General features: G+C 38.3%; 1 long non-coding RNA gene across 4 annotated transcripts in view; it reads left to right on the top strand.

Annotated features, from left to right (window-relative positions):
- The first annotated feature begins 8,198 nt into the window (after positions 1–8,198).
- Positions 8,199–26,022, top strand: part of LOC113966705 — a 52,763-nt gene continuing 34,939 nt past the window's right edge. For 3 of the 4 annotated variants that reach the window (XR_003533933.1, XR_003533932.1, XR_003533930.1), the window contains exons 1-2: positions 8,454–8,690; positions 9,774–9,904. This is a non-coding gene — a long non-coding RNA (uncharacterized LOC113966705). The other variant, XR_003533931.1, reaches the window with a different exon arrangement.

Here is a 26,022-nt window from a genome sequence, read left to right as displayed (position 1 = left end):
TATTTTGCAGGAGCATTGATTGGGTCAAGCCCCAAGGGTCACCACCCCCTGGGGGTTACCACTTTCAGCTTCAGGGGGAAACCTGGTTCAAACCACTACAATGTGACATGGAAAATACAGAGGTTTAAAAAGGGATACAGCTAAAATGCAAAACTCAGCCAAGGCCAACAATATCCCTTGCTAACTGTTTTTAATAGTCACAAACTGCCAAATCTTTTAACAACAGAATTAAGTCTAACTGACACATGAAGAAAAGTGCACCTGATATTTAGAGGTAAACATAGATCATTTTCAGTGTCATAAAAAGGTAGGCTAGATCTAACCTTCAGCCTGGATTCAGAATGTCATGATACAAAGGGAAATAAGGTTTCTTTTTGTTCTATCTTGATCATTATCATGCTGACTAAGTCGGGAGCTGTCTCTAAGTCTTTCTTAAAAATGGGAGCAAAAATGCAATTTAATAGCAAAAAGGAAATCTGATTGCAAAAATACTACAGTAGTCTTTACACTTTGTGACTAGTCCTAATGACCCTGAAAAGATAGGCCACATAGGGACCGTCTCAGCAGGACTACTGTTATTTTTAAAATTATGACTCTGTTAAATTTGTTAACAAATTATGGTTCTAATTGTATAATTAGTGAAATCTCTTGATCCTTATTGCATAAAATCCCAGTAATGAGCAAAGGTGGGAAAGAAGAGATGAGTTATTTTTTTCCTGTTTTATAAAGGATGAACTTAGGTGCAAGAAGATGGAGAATCCTGACAATGCTGGGCAGGGAACCCTTGGCCAAGCCCTGAACTCTAAAGTTCCATCTGGGTACATTAACCTCACAGCTGTAATTTTAGTTGCAATGAAAAAGCTGTTTATTTACTAATTTGATGTAATGACAGTTGACTGAAGGGTAATCTTCAGGTAATTTGTAAACAGGATTTTTCTGCTGTCCACCTTAAAAGAGCATGAGTAAATTAAACAATTAGAACTGATTACAAAGGTAAGCTAAAAGCTAAACATAATAAGACACTGTTTTCAGCATTTCAAAAGAACCAAATACAACACATCAGCAGCTTCAAAATCCTTTTGAATAAGTGCACTCAGAAACAACTAACTAGCAAACAAAGCTATTATGAAGATGACAGTGTGGTCAGTGAACTTTTGGCATGTCAACTCTATAAAATGTAGGCCCCTAGAAATATTCCTCACATTTGAGTAAGTAGAAAAGAGCCAAATTTAGCAACAGATACTGTCGATGGGGTATGATGATTTGCTGTTTTTTACAAAGTTTGACAGACAAGAATTTCTTTAAAAAAAGAAGTGTATTTTTTATATACTGATGAAAGAATGTAATTTTTCTTAAGTTTTAAAGGATTGAGCATAATGATGTGACCAGAATCTTGGAGACCAAAGAGATAATTTTATCAGATTACTTTATATTTAGATGAATCCTTAGTCTTTTCAAGTAATACAGGCACTGGTTAAACAACATCCTGTATCATAGGATAGCTATTCTATATCCTACCATATATCATAAGTTCTAGGTAATGAGCTAAGTCTATTGATAGATAGATCATTTTACTCTAATAGAGTGGGTCAAGTATTACAGAATCACAGAATATTCTGAGTTGGAAAAGATCCACTTGGATTGTCAAAGTCCAACTCCTGCACAGGACAGCCCCAAGAATCATATCATATGCATTACATGAAAATGAATGTCCTCTGAAGATAAAAAGTCTTTTTTGTTAGCTGTTGATTTAATGTAAATAAGCAAATGAAGGTTTATAGGAGGAAGAAATACTTCAACCTCAGTAATAACTAAAGTTATAAGAAATAAGAAGGTAACTGTATCTCATTTTCTTTGATGAATGTCAGAGCAGAATCAGCATAGTTTCAGTAAACATACTGTTGGGGCGTTTCCTTTCCCATATCTTTCAGAAGGGCTAGTTTATACACTCTCAGTAGAAAATCTTCACATTTAATGTAGGATTGTGAAACTGCTAGATGAGAATATCAATTATTAAAAAGAATAAAAGCATCACGGTGGATTGTTTCTACTCATATGATTAAAACTACTCTGCCAACAAAATTTATTATAAATTGCACTAACAAAGTCGATTTTCTAGGTTTTGATTCAAGAAAGTGATCAAGCACATGCTTAAAGTTAACTCTCCTGAACAGGAGGCCTTTAAGGACTAATATGGGCCTCTGGAAATGGGAGCTAGGCTCCCAGATAAAATGGGGAAGAAATTATGAGCTGATGTCTAACAGTCTCTTTTGTACCGCCAGAACCACTAGAAGAATCACAACAGCAAAGGCAAAGCCAGAGCTGCATCAATGCCTCGTTTCAGCTCATGACAAGTATGATCTTGCCTTTTTGGTTTCACTCTTTAATAGTTCTCATTCTGCACAGAATTCGAAACAATGTTGCTTGTATTATCTGAATATATTAATTGATTTAATAAATTTTGTTGTAAGTTTGAATTGTTTCAGCACTTCTATTTTAATTTGTCTTTATAATTGCATAGCTTAGAGGTACATACTCTGTTTGATTTCTGAACATCTTTTTTTAGATATTGCATGGATTCCTAAAATAGGGAAGATATTATGTACACTTGTATCATTAGAACAGACCTGTTCAGCATATTGTTTAATTAAGAATGGATATGTTGCACAATTTTTGGGACAATTACTGCAATAGAAACCCTTGTTTACTTTTCTCAAGGTTTTTTTTGCCACTCGATTTCCTATTTCTAAATTTAGATAGCCTATTTTATGATGTCATGGTTCTCCTGAAACCTTCACATGTTGATATGAAAGATACCATGTGAAATAAAATCAAAATGAAAACTATGGGCAACATACTTTAGATCCCAATAGTTAAAAATAGAAATGTAGCAGTAAATGTGGGGAAAAGGTAGAGGAAAAGGAATTAATATTAGAGAGAAAATCAAGGCCGATAAAATATGTTTAAAAGGACAATGCTTTTCCTCACTGGCTGGTGATAAACATTTAATTCAAATGACAAATTTTTTTTTTTCCCTTGAGATTTATCCATAACAGATAACAGTGCCCTCCCCAAACTCTCCACAATGGGATGCATGCAATGCATTTTTAAATTCTCTTTTAATTTGCTCAGGTATCATTATTAGATATCTAAACTGTGACCTGGTTTGCTTAATTGAGTAAGTATGATAAATAACGCATTATTCATGTTACGTATTGGATAAGCATGCAAGCAGGTGTTAATAAAATAGTGAATAGTCTAAAGTCTACTTCTGTGAGTTCAAGCTTGCACTTTTTAAGTTCAGCAAACTTGAATGTCAGTAAATTTCAATTGCTAAATATTCTCATAGAATATGTGCTGGAGCTGTATTTATTTATTTATTTATTTTACACGTGTGATAGAATAATTGCAGAGTTTTTGCAACAATATCCTGCCAAGCTTTTATTTGCTACATAATAGGGATTTTTTTTTGTTGTCTTGTTTTTGGTTTTTGTTTCTTTTGCATGATCACTCTATTAGGCACAAGCTCCAAGTTATTTATGGGGAAAAACACCAATGATGAAACAAAAACTAGAACACAGATGACATGAACAACTTCTTGAATTTTTTATGATACTTTGGAAAAACAAAACAAATTGAATTGTTCAGACTAAGATACTGTATTTTTCTAAATCTGCAAATAAAAAAAGGATAGAGAAATTCCTCCAAAGTGAAAATTTGCTACAGCTTTGAATTCCCAGCAATCTGAAATATGTAATTAATATAAAATAAGTCTGCATTTCCGTGGAATGCAAGGGCTGAAATGAATGAAAAACGCGAAAGAAAGTCTGTGGTAATTTTTTTTTTCCCATGAAAAATGGTAATTCATGGAATGTGACATTTTTCTTATCTTTTTATGTAGACATTTCCTTTACTGTAAAACCATTGAAGAACAGAGAGAAATGCACAAAGCCTGGAAAACCTAGAGACTCCTAATCATCATTCAGAGCACCTACCTTTGACACCAGCTTTCACTCTCTGGTATCGCTATTTTAAAGTTGATCTAATACTGTTGCCCTGATCTAATACTGTCTTTCCCCTCTCCATCCCACCCAGAACGGATCATTTCCACCCTCTCTGTGACATCAGCTATAGTGACCTTTTCAGGCATGGGAAGGTCAGGTCAATCCACTGATGTTGCTTAAAACTTGTGATGTTCTTCCGGGGTTAACTTTAAATTTGTTTACTTTAGTAATAGAAAAGAAGCAGCTGAAATGTGTTGAAAGCTGGACCACACATCTCAGCATCAGATTGCTTTTAGATCAGCTTAAATTCATCATGAAACTGAACTTAACCAAGATGCCTAAATAGGTTGGTATGAATAGACAGCCTTTGGTTTCCTCACTTCAATAGAAAATGCTGATGATGTGAAATTTCTCAGCCAACTCTGACTTGGGTTTTTATTCACTTTTCTTGCTTAATAATTTTAAATGGCAAGGGATATATAGAATATTTTTTCACTGTAGTTTCTGCTACATCTGTTGAACATAAGTTCCAGAATCATATTTATCTCCTCTTACTTCCTCAGCTATTGTCCCTGTTTTCAATCACTCACTTTACCATAGTGCTGTCTATCATTGGTAGATATTACTGTCAAGACTTATATTGATACATATATTTTCCTATTTATAACAGAAATAGTAGTTCAAAGCTTAGCAGAAAAAGATTCCACTTATCATACTCCCAAAAAAACTCTTAAAACCTTCTCGTATTCAGCCTCAGATGAATCCTCCATCGTTGCCCAGAATGTTTTTCCTTTACAAGAAGTAACACCATTTTCTTCAACATCACACGTTTCTCTGATATTACTCAGGCTTCTCTGGAGCTGTGCTGTAGTGCTGTGCTTAAATCCCACAATTTTTTCCATTATAGAGTCTGCAATATGCAGTTTCTTTTTACCTTGTGAAATGCCTGCTATATCTCAAAACTATGTCTTTTTTCCTCTCAAACTTGACAAAAGGAAGGAGATTCATTGAAAATTCTGCTGCAAAGACTGATTTTCTCATTCTTGTCTTTGACAGACTCATCCCTTTCTGTGCATCAACACACAGCCTTCCTGTTCTTCAACCCCTACAGGGCAGTGTCCTGCTCTTCCCACTCAGGCTTCCTTCCACATTGCTTCTCCCACTCATCTCTGTGGATCAGGTTTAAGATCTTGCCTCCGCTTCCTGTAGCATTGAGATGCTAGCATCTATCATCCACCTGTTAGCATTTTGGAATACGGCTTTCCACGTCTGCTTTTCACATAGTGAGAAGGCCATAGGTTCTACCTGTGAACCTATGCAAAGTTACCATACTATCTGCCTGTAAACCCTTCCTTAAAATTCTCCTGTGCAAATTTTTCTGCAAATCTCTTGAGAGCAGCTAGATCCTCTCAATGTCTGTCAATCCATCATGTTGATCAAACTAGCTTTACTGTTTCTTGAACTTCTCAGTTTGTAACCCCTCTACTACAAGGGACTTGCTGTATGTACCCTTACATTTAAAGGATTTGGGGAATCTTAACCTATGTCAGAGTTTTCAACTGCTATGGTAAGAAGAATCAATCACTATAATAGAATAGTAATTACTAATTTAAGAGTATAAAAAATAATATACCATAACCAAATCCAAATTCTTTTATTATTATCAAAACATTACATTTACAACCGGACAACTTTTAGTGTTTTATCAAATTAAAAATCTCTTTATCTATTTAAAAATCTCTTTATTCTTTCAATAAAAATATTACAACAGTACTAAAATCTTGGCAGAGTTTCTGTACTTGAATATTGCAAACAATGGAGAATGCACATTGGTATAAATGTCACTGGATGGCATGTGAAGAAGAGATGCTTTCTTCCACTTCCTTTGGTACAGGCCTTAGTCAGAGAAAAAGGCCATGAATGGCTACAGAAGTTGCTGCTGGTGTTATTATGGTAGGAATTCTAAAAGCATTTTACATTTATGCAAAGGAGAGATCAAGTTATCTAATTATCTAAGAACAAAGATATAACTAATTGTAAATTTTAAGTGGATGTATGAATAGAGAAAAAACACTGTTTTTCCAGATTAGACTATTTTTTTTCTTACTATACCTCACCTTGAACATAAGGTTGTGCAACTCTCTGGGTCCATACAGACATTAGGCTGATGCTCTGTGTAGAAGACCCCCTTACTCAACCTCCACCTTCCAGGATAATCTAGACACAGTAGCAGCAGTCTAACAGGATGTTCCTTCATCAGTGATGCCGTCAGAAAGAGCCGCTGTGTGACCTCAACATTTGGGCAAAATGCCCCCATAAATAGAGTAAACAATAAAATAATTTGTGATTAATCTACTACAGTTCTAATGCTTCTCCAATTCAGGTCAGAAATGGTGATGATTCCTCAGAGAAAGCAAACAAGGTCTGGGGAAAATGGAGACATCCCATATCTTCATTAGCCTTATTTTAGCAGATCAAAAAGATTCTGAGTCTAGAAAGCAGATGAACTAGATCTAGTAGTAATCCATGAGGACAGTCCTTATTCAGAGTAATCTAAGTTTTTAAGGTCCTTGGGCTTTTCAGCGTCATTTTAGATGCTGGAGAAGAGACACACCGCTCTAGGGAACCTGTTCAGAGCTTCCTCAGGGCTCCAGTCCCTTCATGCTGCTCAGGTCAGGTATGGCCTATGGCAGAGCTAGGGGATGAAGTGGTCAACACTTATGACTTTATATATTGAAGGGAAGCATGAAGGAATGATTTAACAGATATATTTGTGCCTGCAGAAATTTATGGGCATGTTGATATTCTGTGCCAGGACTTTTGAGCTGCTGGCTTATATCCTTGCCAAAAGTCATGGAGCTCAGATTTACACGGAGTATATTTGTCATTAGGGTTGGTATTCATCAAATGTAACCTTGGTATCTTGTATTACTAAATGTCTCAATGCGAGTTGTTTTAATTTTTTCCAGAGATAACTCTGGAATTATCTTTAAAGCACTCAACATTCAATCCCCCTCTCCTGTTTTGCCTTTGCTCAACTCCCAGCTCTCTGTGTTGAGTGTGATTGGTGACATTTCTAAAGAAAGGAATCATGGCCGAAAGTTGTCTCACTGTCGGTGTCCATACTGTTATGGTATGGAGGTGATTTTTTTTTCATTTGAAATACCACAAATGTTTTGTCTTCATATCACACCACTATGTGATGCCTGCAACTTGAGGGACTGGCCTCTACGAGCCCCTGGCATATGGGTTTTATGCATTAGGGTCTGTAAAGGAGATACCACTTGCAAAGATTTACAGTGTGCCAGGACTGTGTGCCAGATGGTAAAAGCCATATGAGTTGCAGAGCTCTTAAGAGATTTTTTTTTTAGTTTGTTTTTGTTTATCATAGAGAATACGCTTCTGGGTTCATAAAGTTTCAGCATGTTCTGCCTACTGCGTCATGGAGAAAAATATTAACTCCATCCCGAATCCAGGCCACCGGGTGTTATAAAAATAGTATTTAAAAAAGGAGGTAGGCTGGCCGTTTCCTGGGACAGAAAAAACAGTTGGTTTAAAATACATTCTTGCTATTTTGATACTAAAATGGATTGTTACTGCTGTTATTCTCTGAAATGATTTATTCAGAAGATTAACCAGAGTTCCTTGAAAGAAGTATATTTAAACACTCTGCTTATCCTGCTCACCCAGAAAGGCAATTTTCTTGCTATAAAGAATTACTCACATTTGGGTTGGACCATATGTTCACACAGTATCACGGAGGGGCTTCCCCTGTCACAAAGACAACAACTGGTGTAATTTAGAAAGCCCTCGCATTTTGAGGTTGCAGGCCAGGGGGAAGCCAGTGTAACTCATGGGACGCTCCGGACTAGCAAGAACTCCAGAGTTCAAGACAGATCTATTGCAATAAAAAGGACACAGCTCCGAGGCATTCAACCGGAGCCGGAGCTCGGTGGGCGCGGGCTCGGGCAGGTGCCGCGGCAGCGCCCCGAGGTGCCGCCAGGTGTCGCCCTCTCGGGCGGCCGGGGCACAGCGGCGGCGGGGGGCGGCGGGCGGGGTGGCCGCGGCCCCGCCGGGCAGCGCTGGGGCTGGGGCGGGGGTAGAGCCGCCGCCGTGTCTTCCTGTTTATTGTACTTCAAATAGCTGACCTTGGGACAGCCGCGGCCCCGCTCCGAGCGGCAGCGCTCCCGGCCCGCCGCGGCCTTATCAGCCGTTTGTTTAGCTGGGTGGGAAGTCGAGCCCCGCCTGCCCGGGCCGGGATTTTTCCATCAGCCCCGCTGGATTTTTCTAGGCGCTTCGTAACAAAGTCTCTTGACGCGCGGGGTATGCCCCGGTTTTAGAATTTATGTCCTCGCGGCTCCGTTGGGGAGCGCAGTGCCGCGAACGCGATCGGAGCTGGCCCCGAACTACACCCAGAATGCCGCAAGTTTATATGAAAATGAAGTAATCGCCGGTTCAGCATAAAGATCTATATTAAAACCCCCAGTTTATGCTCTGAATCTGACTAAAAGTCTCTTCAGCTAGACTACAGCTACTGTTGACATACAGGCTATGGACGCGATCCAGGAAAACAAGATATTTTGAGACCGGTGGAGGGCATCTAAAGTTTGTGTTGCTTACTGGTAAAATTATTCATTTTTGTTGAAACTTGCAATTCCTGGCTGAACCGTGCTGTGATAAATAGAGGTAAAACGTGGTTGGCTTGACTCTTGATAGTAAGCTGCATACTGCTTTGTGTGAGTGAGAGATCAGTGCTGCTTGTGGAGGCGTCCCAGTCTAATCCCTGCCGTAGACGAAATTGACAGCACAGCCACATGGCGTGCACGGCAGATGAACTGCATGAATGCTTTAGATTTATATGAGTAAATTCGAAGTGTAAATCAGTAGCAGGAATTCTGTTGTAACCACCAAAAATAACCACCCCTTGTGCCAGTTCTCTTCCATGTTTCCTGATGCGTCTTCGTTTTCTTTCCCTTTATGTCTACTGCAAAACATGGAAACTTTTAGTCAGTCTCTCAGCTGCTTCAGGGATTTTTTATTTCTTTTTTTTTTGCTAATCGAGCTGACCCAGTCTTGTTTTCAGGCACCTAGGCCTGATACAGTTCAATGGACATGGCCATTTATGCTCAGAATGCAGTGACAAGCCTCATTTTACTCTTAGTTGTTTGTAACCAGTTTGCTAACTTAAATGTGCCATTTTACATACTTTAGTGATTTTTTTTTCCTTTTCCTATTCCTTTTCTATGCAGTAGTTAAAAAATTTACCTTCAAACAACACATATTACACAGGCCAAAGTATTAAGTGTTGAGGATCTCCCAGTCAGACCCAAACTTACAGCTGCTGATAGAAGGTGTGAAGCCAATTTTTGATACAGCTCTGCATGCAATTTGCATGTGGGACAGGCATATATGTGAATGAGTTATCACACAGAAGCCCTTTACAACCAAGCAAGCACATGTATTCCAGAAGGGAACAGATCCATAAACAGAGAAAGCAAGTTTATAGAGAATAGTCCTTACCAAACAGATCAGGTTGGGTTTTTTTTAATAGAAAAACCTTTGGAGCTGTTTTTCAGAAGTTTGTGCAGCTGTTAGTTTAGTTGGATAAAAGGAGGTTTTGGCTTTCAGTGTAAGGTAAATATTTTCAGGGATCAAAGAAGTGGAAAATGGGGGCAAGGGGGTGTGTATCTTAAGAGCTCCGCTCTACTCAGCTCTGAGTGGGCTGGTATCTAAACAGGTATTGTGTCTATGTTTGTGTCTACCACACAGCTAATACCCTACCAATGAATGAAAATATATATCAACTTACGTTTTGGATAACGTGAATAAAACATATTCAGAAAGCAAACCTTAGAAATTTTTGTTTTCGTGGTCTCCTTTCTCCCTCATGACTTCAAGAGGTATGGTGTCTAGCCTGATGTCTTGGCACACTTTTATCCACTGACAGAAATGCTTTGAACTTCATTTGGAGGGATTCTGGTTAACCACTAGGTAGAGGTTGAGAAATTCTCCATTCATGTGGAGATGAGCCCTCAGTTGCACTCAGAGATTTGTCTTAAAAGCAGATATAAGGATCTGTTGGGTGTTTTAGCTGTCTTCAGTTTTGAGAAGAGGATTTTGGGATCTAGCCACAAACGTTCATAAAACAGAGACACCTCTCAAGCAACAGCCAGAAGCAAGTGCCTAAACCTGAATGCATCTTGCGAGGTGAGGGATGGAGGCCCCCATGGAGACCTCTCACAGCTTTTTCCCAACTCTGGCCCAAAGTGACACCGCTGCACCATACTGTAGCTGTCCTTGGGTACAGGCAACCAAGCTTCCAAGAATGGAATCGGAGGGAAGTTGTAGAACCCCTAGGTGCATTCAGGCCCTGATTGACTTCAGCCATCATGTCTTTACTGAACACAAGAATCAAAACAACTGCCCTGAGATTTTTACACTGTTCCTTGAGGTTTTCTTTATACACAGCTAGGAGAATGAGATGTAACTTATCCCTGGCACAGAAGAGGAATAAAGCATGACACTGTCATGTAGACCACAAAGGCCTCACACGGCTTTAAGCCCGAAATCTGATGGTTCATTGACAATCAGATTGCAAGGACTGTCTCAGCTTCCTGCTTGAACTAAATACTTCATCTGGATCCCCATGCTTTTTGTCCTTACTTTCATGAGTCCTTGAGAGTTCCTGGTTCTTCTGTCAGTCCTTGTGGCAGCCACATTCTCTCCACCAAGAGCTTGCATTTGTTAGTTTCTGGTACAGATGTCACTAGGCTTCGTCCTGTGCTGCTCTGTATTTATGGAAACCCTCTCTTGAAATTATTTGGAGAGCCACTCATGCTCTCCTCCTTCAGATCTTCTGCCTTAAGATTCCTCCTAAGGAGGATGCATTTAGAAAATCATCCAATTACTCTAATGATGGCTAACCTGAGGGGAAGGTAGGAAGAAGGTGGGGCTTTTTTAGGTACTGTAATATTTAAATGATAATTATGTGTTTCTAAAATGGTGTAAACTTGAGATTCTATTTTTTTCACCAATCACTCCATTTCATAAGTTGTATTAGTTCTTTATGTGCAATCTCCATTTAATTTGGTCTTATAATAATTTTCCTTCACTAAATAAAAGAGCTGATTAAGAACATCTTACTGATGCCTCTGATTCAGAAAAATAGACAAATATGTCTTAAACATCTTTGTTGAACTGGAACCAAAATTACTAGTACTATTTGTAGTATAATTTTTGCCTGTATGATTTTGTTACCTTTTTCTTAATTGCAAAAGATTATTTCTTTCTCTGCCAGGGATTTGAGCAATGACAGTATATGACCCATCAGGTTAAGCTATGAGACAATCTTTTTGCACTTTCATGGAAATTTTATTTTTCCTGTTTGCCTTAATTTAAACATCATCACTGATTTTTCATGAGGAAGAAAAAAGGTCACTGACAAAGATGACAATAGTTAGTAGGTTCTACCCAATGTTAAGGTGTCCAACCTGCCAGCAGCCTAGTATTTCTTTAAACAAATATGCCAGAGGGCTTATGTCCAGAACTGGAAGACTTCAAGTACTCCTAAAGAATGGAAGAGAGGGCAATGAAAGAGTGTCACAGGTTAATGCGCAGAATTACTTTGAATAAGTAGGCTTTTGAAAGAGCAGTCTCAAAAAATATGCTGCTTCCTGAGAATGCTCTGGATGGAAAAGTGACAGAAAATGAATAGGACTGAAATTCTTCACGTTGTTGCAGGACACATAAATGAGACAAAGACTATGTCTGGATTTTGCAGAGATTAACATCCAGTCATATACTTATCTATAGCTGGTACTTGTACCAGCACATAGCTTTGTTGACAGGCCAGAATATCAAAAACTCATGGAGTTTATTGGTTGTTTGTGGATTATCTGAAGAAACTGTTTGATAACAGTCCGCAATTGTTTTGAAACAATTTCAGGCACATTCACTAAAGCGTGTTAGAACTACTGCTTATCTCCCAGTATCAAATAGATAAACAAGGCTTTTGTGTGTACATTTGAAAAAGCACTGGAGAAAATTTGCAAATACAAACTCTGTATCAAAGTCCACCATACCGGTAACTTTATATGAAGTCTTTTTAGACTTTATGATTTATTACAGATATGATTTATTTTGCACAGGAACTAGGTAAATATGGTAGAGGAAATAGAATCTGTAATATATACCTCCCAGACATTCTGTATCTGTCAGTAGCATGTGCCTAAAATTACAAAGGATGAAACAATTAGGACAAAGGTATTGTCAAGAAGGTATATTACTGGGAGCATGGCATAGCCGTTTTTGGGGAAAAGGGCATAATAAAGAAATATACTGACCAGCTGTTACCAGACAAAAAGGTTTAGGAAGAACAAAGTATGCTGAAATTAAAGCTGATGTCCATGCAGTTACTAGGGAGGAAAATTATGCTTTTTATTGGCCTGAAGGGGTTGTAAATGAGAATGTTACAGTAGAATGTGAATGTTTTAATACAGATGAAGGGCTGAGAAAGAACAAATGCCAATTCCCCTCCTAACAAGCTACCTTCAGCCATAGGGCAAATACAGAATCAAAGTTATGTATAAACATGTCGTGGGAACCATGTTGGGTGTATGTTACATGTGGCTCTCTTATTTGTAAATCCATTAAAATGAACAATGATTAATACATATATATTATGTATGAATATATAAAACAAACTCCTGATTTATAAAGACTTTTAGTTATGCTTAATCAAAGCATGTATTTAATTCCCACTGAAGTAAGCTGTGCTTAAACCTTGCTTGATGTGGGACTTAGGCAGTTACTTTCCTTTTCCGGGCACCTTAACATTTTTTGAAACTCACATTTTGCAAGAAATGTTACAGAACAGTATTTTCTCGTGAAGACTTTGTTATTGTTCCCATTTTCTTTCATCTAAAATAAAAATAACTCATGCTGAAAATGCAGTCTGTGTATACTGGCAATTAAAAACAAATCAGGAAATCACTCTGCTATATTAAATCACACATGCCTAGTTACAATTTAACATGCTGAGGAATGAAACCAAATTCCACCCTGAAGTATCAAGCACTGCTTTTGTAAACACTAGGTTTCTCATTCAGTGTAACTTTTTTTGTCCCCCATGCTTATACCATTAATGTATGCATCCCAAAATTCCTGTGGAGACTGAAATTATTGGGTTGCCTACCAGTAAATACATGTGGTTCCTGTTTAAAACGATGTTCCAGGTAACTTAAAATAAGAAATCTTGGAGAGTGGCCAGGTTTGCTTTTTCACATGAGAGCAAGATATCTTGCAATTGGCTATGCTTCTTTAGTAAAAAGGTGTCAAGAGGAGACATTAAAAAGAGAGGAAGCAGGAGAGAGAAAGAGTTTATGGGAACCTAACACAGCACACTAGGTCCAAGTTCTGCCTTTTTTTCACTGAAGCAACCCTACTAAAATAACCACTGCTGGAAATAAACCTTGGTTTATAAAGATATTCAGTAAACAAAAAATAACTGATGTCACAGTACCTCAAAGTGGAGGAGATGCACCAAAGATGCTGATGTAGGACATTCAGCCAAGCTTTTTAGTTGTTCTCATCAAAACAAGTTAATTCTCTTGTTTTTCACGGATCTATGTCAACTGCTGTTTCTCTTTCTACGCAGTGAGAGAGTATACAGAGTTTATGTAAAATGTTTTCTATGAATAAGCACAGAGTCATGAGTCTGGGATCCAAAGAACCTGTAGGCAGTTGGTGAAGTCTGTTGTGGAGAATTAATATTGAAAAGGATAATGATTATTATTAATACTGACTTCTGAGGGAATATTGAAACAGGCCTAAATGTAGGTAGCAAATTCATATGACTGCAATACAATATGACAGTAAAAAAAGGACAGTGTAATTTGATGCTGCACACAGCGAAGCAGTATCAGAGAGGAAGGAGAGAGCTGCAGTAAGGTGCCAGTGTAAACAGTACCTGGAATTCCCTTTTTAGATTGCTGGCCAGGATGCACTGCCAGATAGGTGACACCCAAAGAGCAGCAAAATACCAGCGAAATGATGAAGATAAAACTACAGTCTTGAGAACGCGTTGTTTTGCTGAGGATGGCTGAAGAGAAACATGTTTTAAATACCAAAGAAGTGCAAGGATAACAATTAAAGAACATGTGGAGCTTTTTAATACGAGAATAAGAGCCTGATGTCAGGGGCACTCAGTGACTGTGTTGATCTTACATACATTTTTCTCTGCCTCTATCATTTAGACTAGCTGCTAGATATGATGGGACTGCAGTGAACTGTCTCAGGAGACTGGTCATTTGTGATACTTGCAATTAGCCTCCTCAAAATATTAGAACTATAGCCTGTAGAGGATATGCCTGCAGGCAGAGGGGAGTTATAACAGGCGCCATTCGAGTCTGTCTCAGCCAGGGAAGCTGGCAAGGCAGCTTGTGAGCTGGCGCACCAGTGAAGCCCCTTGTTCTTTGGGTGTATCATTCAAGACAGACAGGGCCAAATTGCTGCTCAGGCAGAGTAGGCAGTAGCCAACAGCAGTAGCAGAGCCAACAGCTTTGCCTATGCCAAAGGGCATGAGGGCTGTTTGTAAGAGGAGAACATGGTGCATAAACAACAAATTCCTGCCCCTTCTCCTCGTCCTCCTCTGCTCTGTGGCTGAGAAAGGGGTGAGAGTTTGCCAGAAGACAAGCAGCACTAATCCCTGTCTTCACAGACACCTGAAGAAAGGTTCACTGCTCCATCTCAGTTTGACCCTCATCCCCCGGGGTCTCTCCAAATTCTCCTGGCCCTTCCATCTGTCCCAGTGTCTGCTAGCTGTCTTTAAGTCCTTTCACCCACTGGTGTGCTGAGCCATCTTAGTCTTTTCCCACCACCAACTTGCTTTCATGCATTCCCCAACATGTATCGGTTCTCCCTGTATAGTAAGTTGCTTTGAGGGATTTAGTTTTACCACCCAAGAGAGAGATGTTTACTCACATGAGGTTAATTTTTACTGCCCCAAAGGGACATCCTAATTTAGGATAGATGAGTTGATATAGTATCTTTCGTATGCTGATTGTGAGCCCCAGACTAGGTCTGCATCAGCCAGCAGAATAGCTCAGGGTGAGCAAGTCTGTAGGCCAAAACAGTTGGCAGTCCCTCCTGTACATGCTTCATGCATTTTGGGAGTTTGTACTCAGCTAGATTTCTTCTGATACAGTCTGGAGTTTAAATACACAGTAGGATTTGAAGTGTCACAGGTCTGCTTTAGGTCTGCATCTTCTGATTTAGCTCTGTCTAAAAGGAAACCTTTTTGTGTATTCTGAGGCAGCTCCACAATGCAACCAAAACCACATAAAGTGGGGGTAAAATTAAAACACTGATGTGGATGCACTTTCAAATGATTTCCAAATATTCCTAAGAGCCACTTCTAGTAGATTTGGTTTTTAAAAGTCTTCGCAAATAACAAATTATTGTATTCATCAGTTTGTTTTTATCTATCATTGTATGAATTCTTTCTAAGAATTTTAATAGGATATAGAGACATGTTTACTATTACAGAAGCAGAATTGTTTTGTTCTTATAATTTTATATTAATCTGTGGTGCTTTTCAACTCTCTGTTCAATTATATTCTCAGCTGGTTTTTTTTGCACTGAAATAAGACCATAAACAGAGCCCACAAACATACTGTGTAAAACATCTCATTTCAACCTATCATGTGAATGGAGATTGTTTTATGAGTAGAATTTTGTGAAAGATCTCTGCGAGATTTTTCTGCCATTCCAATGTTTGTACCAGTTGGAACAGAGAACATTTTGCTGAATAGATGGTGAGTAAAATCTTCCCAGTCAATGAGACTAGGAGATAAGATATTAGATCAGACACCATGTCTGGGAGATTATCTTAGAGGTCTTTCTTAGTCTAAGTGTAAGGGTCTGCTGCTGAGAAATGTATTGTTTGCATATCTCTTGTATGGGCTGAAACTAGGGAGGGAGAAGTGTCCTAGGAACTGTACTGTGAGAAAAGAAAGACCAAAATTCTGAGCAAGGACTTCTCTTGAATCTTAGGTTCACACATTCTGATCAGCTTTGCAGCTTGTTATTTTTCACCCTTTCTTTGACTCCTAGTGATCATGTTCAGGTAAACAATGCTGCTTCTCAGAAAGTTGAGAGTTCCCAGGATATCCCTTTTCAGCAGCAAGAAGCAGGGCCCTTCTGTGTGTGCACGAAAACTGCTGGTCTGTGAACTCGTGCTGGGGCAGTGAGTTGCCTGTCTGCCCCACTGCAGTGTGGTACCCTGACTGTAGACCAGCACAAAGGCATCTGGAGAAATGGTAATTTCAATATAAAAGAAGTTATAATTGTGAACATGAGAGTAATAGGGGGTAAAAAATTTTGTCCTTTCCATATAGTGATGCTGTGCACTACAATGAAGGAACATTGACACTGAGTTAAATCTGAACTACTGAGCTCTCAGTAGATGTGCAGGAAAAGATAGCACACAGTAGTCCAGAGAAAGAAACATAGTTAATTCAATAGCACCATCTTACACATGCATTTTTCATGGGGACAGCTAATGAATTTTGATCTTTTTAGGTCTGGTGCAGCCAAATTGTGAAAGTAATAGGGATCATTCATACTTTATCAGCAGAAATGGTCATCTGATAGGATATGATCTCTGTCATCTACAATGCATGACGGAATCTCTTGAGTAATGTTTTAAAAAATATTAGTGAAAGCATGAAGACAACTGGAAAAATTGCAAAGAGGAAGTGCCAAAACAAATGAAGTGACTTTCTTTAGAGGAATTCTGAAGCAAGGCTTCAAGTGCAATTTAGGACATCACATAGAGAAAATAAGATACAAGACAGCAAAGCTTTCTTCTGGAGCTTGAAATGAAATTGTGAATCAGCAAGGTACAGAAAAATACAGTGCAGATATTTCAGACAGGAGATGCTGCAACTAAGTCCCTGTGACTATTATATAGCTAATTACTTTTATGTTTTCTGCATGAACCTAAGTTTAGGTCTTTTTTAATAGATTCACAAATAATGTTCTGGTTACAGTATTAGTGGTTTAAAACATCTTCCATTATTAAAGTTAGGAATCAATTGCTGCTTACCCAGCAAGTTTTGATTTCTGAAAGGCATACCTTATTTATTTATAAAATTCTGTCTTAATTAGGATTTGATGTGGTATTTTTTTCTCAAACAAAAATGTCAGACAAGGAAAGGTAAAATATAGATTTTTTTTTTTTCTGAAGCAAAAGCCTTTGATATTTATGAGAGGTACAGATCTGTGAGGATGCAGAATATCTCAGGTCAGAGAAGAGGCTGGAACAAAGATGAAATTGGGGATTGATTGGAGGGCATTGATAAAATGTAACCAATTCCATGACATGGGTTTCAAATGACTTTATATTACTGATTGTTTGAAACAAGAAATATAGACAAACTAAGAAGGTGATAGAGAATGCAAACACAATAAGGCTTGCCAAAAACAAATCAAGGTCTCACTGAATTATTCTGTTAATTTCTCAGCCTATGAAAAATATATCAGGTTTCTGATAATACTCTTTCCAAAATACTCTATTGTCATTCTGAGAAAAACAGCTCCAAACAACCTTGGAATGTCTAACACAGTTTGAAATGATTCAGCTAGCATTCGCATTTTTGAACAGTTCACAGAAATGTTGACAAGCACTGAATTCTTCTAGGAAGTTGACGGATTTGGGTCTTTACACAGAGTTTTGGGGTTATAGATTGAAACCTGTTTCTCTTTTTGCAGCCATCCAAATTGGCTGTTGCAGTTGTCCCTGTAGCTCTCACATTTACAAGGACAAGGGTACAAAATAAAAGATGGTGAATTGAGGAAAATTCAGACCAGGTAACTTCTATAGGCTGCAGAGGAGGCATCTGTAGCCTGATAGCCTAAGTGTGAGTCTATTGTAATAATTCAGGTGTTATCAATACTGCGTAGAAGAATAGTTAAAATAAGATGCATGCCGTTGTGAAATTTCAATAGAGCTTTAAATAACTTTCTTTGTAGCCTGCACCCAGATAGGAGCCGGATGGCATGGGGTGCAGCAACCAGAGACTCATGCTCAGAGTGTGCGTTGGCACCCTTCTGGGACGCTTCTTCACTTTGTGCAGGTGATGCATTAGTGGATTGTAGGGTGGATTGCAGGAGTCCTCATGATGTAACAGCATCCACATCTCCCTCTGGAGATGTCTGCAAGTACCTGGGCTCCCAGGAGAAGAGAGCTTGTAACCCCCACTGTGTGTGTGTGTGCATGAATATGTACCTAGCTGTATCTAGGGGCCATAGTCCTTCCTGGGATTTCTAATATAAGGGAGTTTAGAAACTTTTGGGTATGTATGAGCATTTCATAGCTATATAATATTATGGCTTATCTGTTTTACTATTGACATTGGTCATGAATGTATGGATTCACTCACTGCCAGTTAATTACGTCATTAAAAAATCACTACAACATTTTGGTTCCAGTTTGGTTAGGCTACGTTCAATAAGCAGATTTTCCCTGTGACAGAAGGAGAGAGGAAAAATCTTTTCTCTTTCAGGAATTGGAAAGGATGCAGGTTATGGAAGAGGATCAGATAGGCAGCCCTACATTAACAGTGCAAATGGAGTGGCAGAGGTGGATTCATGGGCTACACAGAAGAAAAATTTTAACCAATATAGATCATGTTTATGGTAGGAAAATGAAGTTGAAGAGCAAGGCCTGGAGAATTTTAGGACAAGCCCTGCAGAAGTGCTTTCTCACATGTATTGTGTGGGGGTCTGAGTAACGGAAGTAAATAAGAAAACAGACACTTTCCTGGACCAGGGAGACAGTTGGTATTAGCTGCATTTGAAGGCATTGGGAAGATGTCCTGAAGATCCTGACAAGTTTCGTGGAACAACTGAAGTTGCCAACTGAGGTGATGAACAGATAAAAAGAACTAAGTCCTGTTCAGTAAGGAAGGGACTAAGGAAAGATGCCCTGATAAATGATAGGAGGGGCAGAGATGGAAAGGCTCATCTCAGGAGTAGAGGTGAATCTACTCTTGTTTCACATGGGTTTGGAGATAACAAATACCCTAAGTGTAGACCTAAGCAGTAAAAAGACCTAAGCTAGGTTGCTCTGAAAAGAAGGAGCATGACTGCTCCATGTCCTTTGACATGGATCACTGTATCTGTGTCACTGCTGCAGCCTTTGTCTTTGCATGCAGACAGCAACTTGTTCCGGGCAACTTGTTGCATCTCTGACAACAAGACGAGAAACTGAATCTTGAAAGAATTTCGACAGCATGGTAATTTTGGGGAAAATTGTTGAATGAATGGTATCACTAGGATTATACCAATAAAAGAACTACTACCACTTTTTACAGCGATATAATATATGGAATTCTAGAATATTTATGTGATGATATTGTTTATTATACTTACACTGTAGCTACTTCGTCTTCAAAATCTCTCATTTTTAATAACTACACAGATTCTTGGCTACACTGAAATGTTACATTCTTGGATATTTTTTAGATTTATCCAGTTCTTTCAATGACAGGTAGTCTTTTTCTTTAAGTTGATGGTTTGCAATCAGAGACTAATGATTTTTCTGACCAAAAATAAATTGAAGAATATTTAGTTTTTCACTATAAAAGTAATTGAAAATTATTTTATACATGGTGATTTGGAAGTATGAAATGACTTACTGAGAGTCTCAGTGCTATTTCTTAGTATGATAGGATAAATATAATTAATAATTCTTAATCATTCAATAAAAGGCAAAGCCCCATTTCTTGTAATTTAACTGATAAAGTTTTGGAGTATGAAAACATAAGCTTGAATATTGAAATTATTTCCTTCACCAGAATGTTGGAGGATATATAGTTTTAAGTCATGGGGAAATTTATGTAGAAAACTTTTGAAGAAAAACATAATATTGTCATATTTTTACATAAAGTGTAATTTGGAAAGTTTTGATTTGATAGGTAAAATAACAACCCTTATTAAGTGGGCTCTTGCCTTCACATATTCTTAAAAATCTAGTGTCAAACTGACATATACTGTTGTTAGAAGTTGGTTCAGCATGACTTTGGTACCTTTTGTTCCTTTTCTGATATTTTTTTGAGTTGAACACTTTTTTCCTTTACCAGTTTTATGAATAGTTTGTTAGCTTTTATAGCTCTTCACTTCCTATCATAAATTAGAAGGCTTAGGGAGGAGTTGCTCCCTCGAGTTACTTCTAAAGTTCTGAAGGTTTTGGCACAGCCAACTTCTTAATGTTCAATAACTTTCTTAAGAATACGAGCTTTCTGAGAAACATGCAACAGCTTCATCCTGTAACTTTGGGATTGCATTTACTGTTCCAGGGAGGAGTTGCCTTTCGATTTGGCACAAGGACAGTGTGGTCTGATCAGTGTTGTCGAATGTTTGCTGCTCGCAAGTTATTGGAATGAGGAGGTAGCCAAGAAAAGTTGCTATGGTAAAGAATTGTTTTGATTTAAAAAAAAATAGGAAGGAAGGCAGCACAGACCTACCACCAAGAATGACTCTTGTGGTGATATATTATGAATCAAAATAACATAAATAGTGTGTTAGTAAACTGGCAGTTCTGAAGGCAGAGATGATGTACAGGTGAAAAAAGATTAAGGTAGAAAGAAGTGAAAGGGATTGGCTTGGGAATTAAAAACATGATGGATGATTTTTAGATCAGAACTTTAATTAATCTTCCTTTGATAGAGAGTAAGCTGTGTTGTATGAATGGTAGTAGTTTAAAAGGGAGACCAAACTTTGAGGAAAAATCTAATGAAACTATGACTAATTATTACATAGGTTTTGAACCCACAAAGTATTTTCTATGACAGTTTCAAGGCCTTATCCTGTGTATTATTTAAATTTGTATTTCAAGTAAAACAGATTGGCTTAGTCCTAAAATTGCAAGTTTTTTTACATAGTTAATGAAGCAGTCATCTTTGGGATGGCTGGTCCCTCCTTCCCCAGTCAAACTTATATAACAATGGTCAGATATACAAACCACCCTGTCATCCCCTTTAATTCAGTGATGCTTGTGAACTTTAATGCAGAGTGTTCCTTTTGAAAATCTTTACTCATGGGGTGGGGAACCAAGTCTGATACAGTGACTGCTTGGACATCTGTGGACATCTGTGGAAACCAGCGTTCATCTGGTTTGCTGTCAGTGGCTTGTAGCATCCTTATCAGCTGCTGTGCTTCCAGACAAGACAATACATTGATGCTTTACTATTTTATTTTTTTGTTTTAATTTTTTTTTTAATGCCTGGGACAAGAACACAGTTTTCCCAAATGCCAGTCTGCAACTATGCACATGAGAAACTCTGCCTTTCTGTATGTTCTTGTTCTTTGAAAAGGAGTGCCGATTTCCTGGTACTAAGAATCTGTCTCCTAATATTTCAAGATAAAAAATCCTGATAACCTAAGAACTAGGATAGGCAGATTTCATGCCTGAGCATACAATTAAACTAACCGTCTTCACAGTTCTTAAGAACTTGACAACAAAAGAGAAATATTGCCTTTTCATTCTGTGTATCCACGTGACCCTCTAATAGCATCTGTAGAAGATCGATGATAGCCTGTGATCTGTCATCTCACCTTTGCAGATGATTTACTGTTCTGTTTTTTTTTTTCCTGAATTGTTTCACTGGTGATACAGGGTTGTTGCCTTCAGTAAATTATTACTGGTGGTGTTGCAGGCTCAAAAACCTAAACCCATTCTCTTTCAATGGAACAGCAATGTTTGTGACTAACAAGTAGGTTTCAGCCTTTATTTTTCCAGCTGACTAAAACCACATCCACAAAGGCTATTCCTTCTGAAGAAGTGATTCAAAATACCTCTGGCTATATCTTCAGCCATAGAGAGTAGTATAACCTGAATTACTATAGAGCCCTGCACCAAGGCAACCAAAAATAAAAAAGCTATGTAAAATTTGCAATGAAACATTCCTGCAGTCATCCTTCTGGCAGAAATTATGTGCAAGAAAGGGGCAGTTGATGTTAATAATTCATCCAACTTTAGAAAGCAATTACTACGTTTTCCTTGATTTAAATGATAGCTAAATGATGTCTGTCCAAGACTTTGTGTGCCCAGTGGGGAAGATGTAGCCTTGATCTGCATAGAACCTCTAGTAAATCCATGACTGCCTTAACACATCATTAACAGAACAGTTTAATACTTACAGTATTAAAATGATCAGATCCTTTGAAAGTCAGCCAAACAACATAGAAACTCATTTCCAGAACTGACTTCTACCTCTTTATAGTTACCCTCCTAGTGCTCTCCAAAAACTCTTGTATGTATTTGCTATATAGTGAAAGTCCCAAATTCTTTTTTGCCTGAAATCAGTAGCAAATTCCCAAGTTACTCTGCATGTCTTAATTTTAAGCTGATATAGTCTGTTCTTTTTTGCTCTAGTCTAGATGTAGTTTAGGCACATTTACACTCTTTGTCATATGTGCAGTCCAAGGTGTGGAGAAAAATCTTCTTGCACTCTTGGGCTTTGCCTCCACTGTCATGTTTTGAGCTCTCCTTGGGCTCAGCACTGATCAGTTGTTGAAGACAGCACAGGGCTGAAAACGGGGAGGCCTGGAGGAAATATTCCCCAGAAGCCCTTGGTAACATGAGCATGCAGGGCATAGCCTCCTGGGGCAAGGAGCAGCACAGGTCCTGTCAGTGATGAGTTTGGGGAGCAATCCCACCATTAGGTTTGCCAGTGGCGTGGATGGATTATTGCTGCCCCAAGGGTGCTGATGGCCAGTGCTAGGCCAGGGATGGTGATTCTGGAGCCTTCTCTCCTTCAACATCCCTGATTCCTGCAGTCTCTTACACAGTGTCTGTAATCAACTGTGCCAACATGCATGAAGCCAGGCAGGGATGGGTCTGAATGCCACTGGTAGCAGCAGCTTCGATGGGAATAAATTATACCGGTATGAGATGCCTGTGAGTTGCTGTCACATCACTGGTTCTGTTTTCCTTGTCTGTCTTCATTTTGCAAAATGGTAGGTGAGGACCTGAACTGAAAAGCTATTAAGAATTGGGTTCTTTAAGCTTTTTGGCCACACATTTAGAGAGAGAGAAAACTATTTACTGAGGAATTTAATCTGAAACCTGGAAAACTGCTTGCCAAAACACAAGTGGGAAGAAAAATTGAAATGAGCACTCTATATTACAATCTTTAGGAAACACTGCATTTAGTTTTATTTTAGAAGCCACTGGTTATTGCTGTATGGTGACAAGGCAGAGGGTGGCAGTGGAGGGGTCACCCTTCCAGAGAGCCGTTTACCAATTTCTGATCTAAAGGCAATCTTTAAAAATAAATGAAAAGTAAATGCAGTTTGTGTGAATTTGGAGATGACCTAGCACACGCTTTAGAGCTGCTTAAAAGAGGAGAATAGAGTGTGTGTGTGTGGGATGCTGGAGAGTTGCCCTGTGTTTGGATATGCAAAATAAAGATCTGTTTTGTAAAGGAGCTGAGCACCTGGAACTTTCTTCTGGCATTAGCCTACTAGTCAGATAAAACAGATAAATGCTAATCTAATCAATCTATTAAATAATTATTTTTCAATGAAATAGAGACGAAAAAAGTCTTAGTAACAAAGCTCTCCAGTCAATACCTTTGCATAAGTAGTGTGTGAGTACAGAATGCTAAATAGAGGCTACGCTGATATTTGCATATATACAGAATATACACGCACATATGCCTTCTCCCACTTATATCTATACTAGAAAAGACAGGATAGCTGATGTGTGAGCCAAGAAAAACATTTATTTTGGACGATACATTTTTAGAACTGACTTCTCTGCAGAATTCAAAAAATGTGTTTGAAATTAGAGAGGACTGTTTATAGAGGATATAAAAAAGTAGATGGAAGAAGAAATCACTTAGAGAAATGTTAAACCCCTCCTCCACAAAATGCCCTTTGCCATGACCCTGACCTTTACTTCTGTCAGTTGAAAAGATCCTTAAATATTTTTTGTGATATTTTGGGAATAGACAGGTACAGATAGAGCTATATGCTGGCTACTCTGACTCATTCCCTCCCTATAGATGAAGGTGTAAGGAAAAATATATCTAAACATGCCTAAAGACACATTATTTTTCATGCACTAGGGCATTAATGTTTAAATTAAAACAGTCCCTCAAAGTTATTAATTTTTATTAGTGCAACACTGAGCTCTGAAACATGAAATAAATAAGCAGTGATTTCAGTAATCATCGTACTTGCATGTTTTCTTACTGCCTAATTACTTTGATACTGTATGTGGTCACATGGATGCACACTTTGCTGAGCCCATTTGTTCTGTAACAACCTGCAGTCATCTGTGCTGTAGATGTCCGGTTTGTCCACACTAAACATGATATGTTTCACATATGGGACTGTGAGGCACACAACTGTGAAAGCGGTTTCTGCTTTTATTAATGCTAACTGTTACCATGCCTGCAACTGCCAAGTGCTGTGTGGCACTTACAGCGAGCTACTTAATATAGTGGCCAGTGGGAGAGGGGGAAACTCTTTCTCTCTTAGGGACATAGTCAAATTCAGCAGCTGTTTTAGAGATAAAAACATGAACACAGCTGGCTTCTGGGCAGTTGCTTTTGTTCCCTAAAACACTCACGTGCAGTACTGTACATAAGCAAAGCATGGGTTTCACATTCTTGGCTTTATAGTTGAAGATCTCTTGTTGATTTTTGGAGAACGAGTTTCTATCATGCACTCCAAGTTTTTATTATATGAACATCAAACAATGTATTGTTGATTATGATTCTTAAGCTCATAGTTTCTGAAAGCCTTTGGAATCTGTCTCTCTTTTCTCTGTGATAATCTCAGGATGTAACCAAAACTCTTTTGAAAAAGAAAATAACTTGGAAAGGGTACATTGACCTAGTCCAATGCATACTGGCTGCTACTCCTTTGCAAATAAGGCTCCTTTCAGATGTGTTGCTGTTTGTGCACCTGAAACTTCTGCTTATCTGTGCAAAAGTAAGCCACTCTGTTTAAATGAATGACAGAAAACAAAATTAATTGGATGTTCTGTACAGAACACTGTGGGGTTTTTTTAGTGTTATCGAGTTTACGTCATATCAGTAATTTGAAATTACTGGTGAACCAATAGCACTTATTTTAGGAAGAAAGAGCCCTACACCATTCTGTGATAATTTTTGATATTATTATTTGGTTTACTGTACAGGCAGATATACTTTCTTTAACTGTTTCCTTCCTTGAGTTCAGTGTTAGGTTGAAGTATTTCATACCTGCTTTGCATGACCATAAATGACCCATCACACATGTGACACGTGATAAAACAACCAAAAGCCAAGCTCATACTTACCATTTTATAAACTCTTAAGAAATCATTGTGGCCTCCTCTGCTTATTTGTTGTGTTTCTGCAGTTAAAAATCTTACTTATTATAACTAAAAGATAGCTTTCATAAGCTAATTTAAAGCTGAAGTGTGGCTTGTCTTCTGTGTGTCACACAGAGGAATGTGCTATCTCTTAAAAATTAATTTATCTTGCTTCTTGGAATTGCTTTGCAGCTATGCTGCAGAGATAACATAACAGTGTCAAACACACTTCTATCTCCAAAAGAAAACAAGGAAACAGCTGGGAGTGATTCCCAAAACCGTCATTCATTGTGCAATGTTCAGAAAGTCACAAGTAGAGATGCTAAAACATCTCTCGCATCCAGGATTGCCCTACATATGTAGGACAATTGACTTCCTTACAATAGCAATTGGAAAACTGGAGCTTCTGCAGTTGTGTGCTTATTTGTAACCACTTAGCGTAATACCACAACCTCAGAACAAGCCCAATAGCAAACAAATACAGCAAAAATGTGGATTTATGATGTGTATTACCAGTTTTTGTCTTTTTTCACACAGAAAATCCCCCCTTTTCCTCCATCTCTATATTCTCCTCAAGCCAAGCTGATTACCAAACAGCCTGTGCTAATATCTTGGAACACACACATACTCTCTCTCTCCCCCCAGGTGATA

The sequence above is a fragment of the Neopelma chrysocephalum genome, unplaced genomic scaffold (genome assembly GCF_003984885.1).
Source record: "Neopelma chrysocephalum unplaced genomic scaffold, ASM398488v2 Primary Assembly neopelma1_61, whole genome shotgun sequence".
NCBI classification, from domain to species: Eukaryota; Metazoa; Chordata; class Aves; order Passeriformes; family Pipridae; genus Neopelma; species Neopelma chrysocephalum.
Note: the sequence above shows the minus strand (reverse complement) of the source record. Positions and strands in the feature narration are given on the sequence as shown.